Raw genomic sequence first — 3,218 nt, 5'->3', positions numbered from 1 at the left:
AGGGGGGGGGCACGGAGGGGATGGGGGTGTCCCCCCCGCCAGCATCTCAGGGTGACCTGGTGCAGGCACGCTGCCATTCCCTGCGGCGCGGGCAGCCTCTGCCTGTGCATGCCCCCCAGCAGCAGCGCACAGGGAGGGGGGTTATCCCTGCTCCGGCTCCCACGGATGGGTCCCCACTGCAGGCAACACGCAGGCAGCGTGCACCCGCTGCATCCTGTCGGAGAGCAGTGGGATGGGGGGGCACGATCCATCCCCCCGCATCCCCAAACCCGGCGGGGAGCACCTCCGAGTGCCAGCGGCACTGGCACGCTCTCCGCAGCCTGGGATCCAGGCTGCACCCCTGCCAGGGAGCTAATTAAGGGGCTAATTAGCCTCCCAAAGCCGGGCACTTGCATGGCGAGCCGAGCTTGCTTCACCATCCCTTGGGATGCCGCGGTTGGCAGCAAGGGGACGGGGTCCCCCATGTCTCGCCCCTGGCACTCTGCACCACGGGCCCCATCCAGGCACCACCCCAATTTGGGGGCTGCAGTTGGGAGCTGCCGGGGGGTTCTCCGGATCCATCCCCGGCTCCCACGGACACTTGGCTGGGCCGGGGTGTTTGGCTAAGGCCGTGTTGGCACACACATCCCTGGCGCAGTGGGATGCTCCAGCACCCGGTGGGGAGACAGAGCCATCGGCCACCCCATCCCTGTCACTGGGGATGTCACCGGGACCCACCGAGCTGGGCTCACCGCAGCCCCGGACCTGCACCCATCAGGGCAGGGGACCAAAACACTTCCCGGGAGAGGCTTCCCCATCCGCCGGTGCCAGAGCCTGCTCTGCATCCCGGCTTCCCTGGAGGCAGAGCAATAATAACGCTTCCCGGGGGGGCGCGGAGGGTTAATTAACTTCAATGAAGTGGGGGAAAGCGTGGAGCGATTCCATTTCCCAGCTGTCGGAGCAGAGCCTGACACCCTCATCCCGAGGTCTTTGTGCCGAGCAGCTCCGTAGGAAAACGCTGCGTGGAAATGGGATGCTTGGAGACGGGCGCTGGGGGGGAATTTGGGGCCAGACCCAGGGGCAGGGGGCAGGAAGCAGCTCCTGGTACCCATCCAGACCCAGGGGGCATGGGACGCGGCATGGCGCTGGGCATCACCGACAACCCCAGGAGCTGAGGGTGCTGCTCCTGCAGAGCAGGCTGGAGGGGAACAGCGCCCTGTCCCTGCCCCTGCGCTGCTCCCTGCGGCGCAGACAGCAGCCGTGGCCCCGTGGGACCATCAATCTGGGACCGGTGTCACCTTTGCTCTGGCCTGGGAGGATGGGGACGCTGGTCTTGCTCTGCCAGACACCCGAAACGACTGGCTGATCCCACCCCCCCCCCCCCCCCCCCGCCGGGTGCCCCATGGGACCGTGGTGCCGGCGGGGATTTTGCCGGCTCCCGCTCGGCTGGCACGCCAGCATCCCCTGGCGCGGTGCAACGCTGGAGCTGTATCTGCCTCTGTATTTCCCGATGGAGCCACTGGGTGATTAATGAAGCCATTCATCTCATTAGAGTAAGCAATTTGTCTTTGCTCCGACACGAGCCAGGGCACAGCGCGGCCCTGCACAGCACAAACCCCCGCAGCTTCGGCAAAGCCAAACCTCACCGCGGCCCAGCCGGACGGACCACAGGCTGCGCTCCTCCCCGTGGAAAACGGCACCCTATATTTTTTTCCCCCCTTTTTCCTTTCGGAGAGTGGTGGCAGCATCCCGTACCCAGCCGTGCAAGGATGGGAACCCCCAGCACAGCCCCCCAACTTGTCCCAGCCCCTCCAGGCTCCGACGGACCCTGCCAGGGTGGCAAAGCATCTTTTCCAGCGGAGGGAATTCACCGGCAGCAAAAACGTGGCTTTTTTCGGGGAGGGATGGCTGCGCGCCGGGTAGGGATTTCTGGGACAGATCCGTCCCCCTGCTCAGCCTCGCTGGCCGCGGCAGCTGGGTTCGGCCCCCCCCCGCCCCCCCCCCCCCCCACCCCGCCTATGTTTATGGAATAGAGAAATCCCATCCGGGCCGGCTTCCTCTCCGGAAAGGCTCCTCTCACGCCTGCCACGGGGAGGGAGGGAGACCAGGGGGTCTCATGCCTCGGGGCTTGTGCCCATTCCCCCGGCCTCGCTCCTGGGCGATGGACAGAGATGGTTTTTCCCCCATGGGGGAGCTCAGGGTGATGCTCCCCTGCCCAGAGACCCCCCAGGGTGAGGAGGAGCCCCCCCCGGAGTAGGCAGAGGCCGGATCCATCCAGGTACCCGCTGGGATGCTCAGCCCCTGTGGGGGTACCAAGGGGAAACTGAGGCACAGAAAGCGAGGCAGCGATACCCAGCACCTGGGAGCATCTTGCTCCCGGAGGGACGCGGAGCCAGGCTGCAGGGCCCCCACCCTGCCTTGCAAGGGGAGCCGGGGTTGGGTGTCCTGCCCGGCTCCCAGGTTGAGGATGGGGGTCCTGGGTTGGGGAGGCCAGATCTGCAGCCCGGATGGATCCTGCCATCGCTGTGGGAGCACCCATGGGTGCTGGCTCCAAGGGGGGATGCTGGCAGGCATCCAGGGGGGATTCAGCAGCAGGCTTTTGCCACGTCCTTCCCCGTGCCGTCCCCACGGGGACAGCAGCCCCTGCTCGCTGCAGGGCCGAGGAACCCCAAGGAAATGAATCATCTCCCAGCTGAGCTTCCAGCCCAGCTTTGCCGTAAAAACTGCAAGTAAATTATTTGACTGACGCGACCCTTCAAGCTCGGAGGCATCTGTCTCCCCACAAGCCCTCGGAGCCCGGCTCCTGCCCCTCCCGCGGGACTTTATCCACCTGGGAACGCGAGGGAAATGATCCCAATTAATTCTGTAAGTGGATTAGTGCGTTAGCCCCCGCGTGAACGATCGCCTTCGGGATGAGGCCGGACATCGCTCCGTCTGGACGACTTCACTCCCCGAGCTGGGGCACCCAAATGAAATTAGAGCATCCGAGATGCTGAGCACGCAGATCTCCGTGCCCACGGGCATCGCATCCCCCCCCCGGTTCCCACGTCCCGCGGGCACCATCCCCACCCAAGGGCAGACGCTGCCTGATGTGTTCGCTGGGCTGCTGGCTCGGGGTGCAAAGGGATGGGGATGCTTGAAAGCGCGGTGTACAGCCTTGAAAGCGCGGTGTACAGCGAGAGGCGGGGCTGGGGCAGGGCAAAGCACCCCCCCCCATCACCCCGCTTTTTGCCTTGCCC

General features: G+C 65.7%; 1 protein-coding gene across 1 annotated transcript in view; it reads right to left on the bottom strand.

Annotated features, from left to right (window-relative positions):
• ARAP1 (ArfGAP with RhoGAP domain, ankyrin repeat and PH domain 1) overlaps positions 1-3,218 on the bottom strand; it is a 107,965-nt gene that overhangs the window by 834 nt on the left and 103,913 nt on the right.

The sequence above is a fragment of the Aptenodytes forsteri genome, unplaced genomic scaffold (assembly GCF_000699145.1).
Source record: "Aptenodytes forsteri isolate BGI_AS27 unplaced genomic scaffold, ASM69914v1 Scaffold459, whole genome shotgun sequence".
Lineage (NCBI taxonomy): Eukaryota > Metazoa > Chordata > Aves > Sphenisciformes > Spheniscidae > Aptenodytes > Aptenodytes forsteri.
This window is presented reverse-complemented; position numbering and strand designations above follow the sequence as displayed.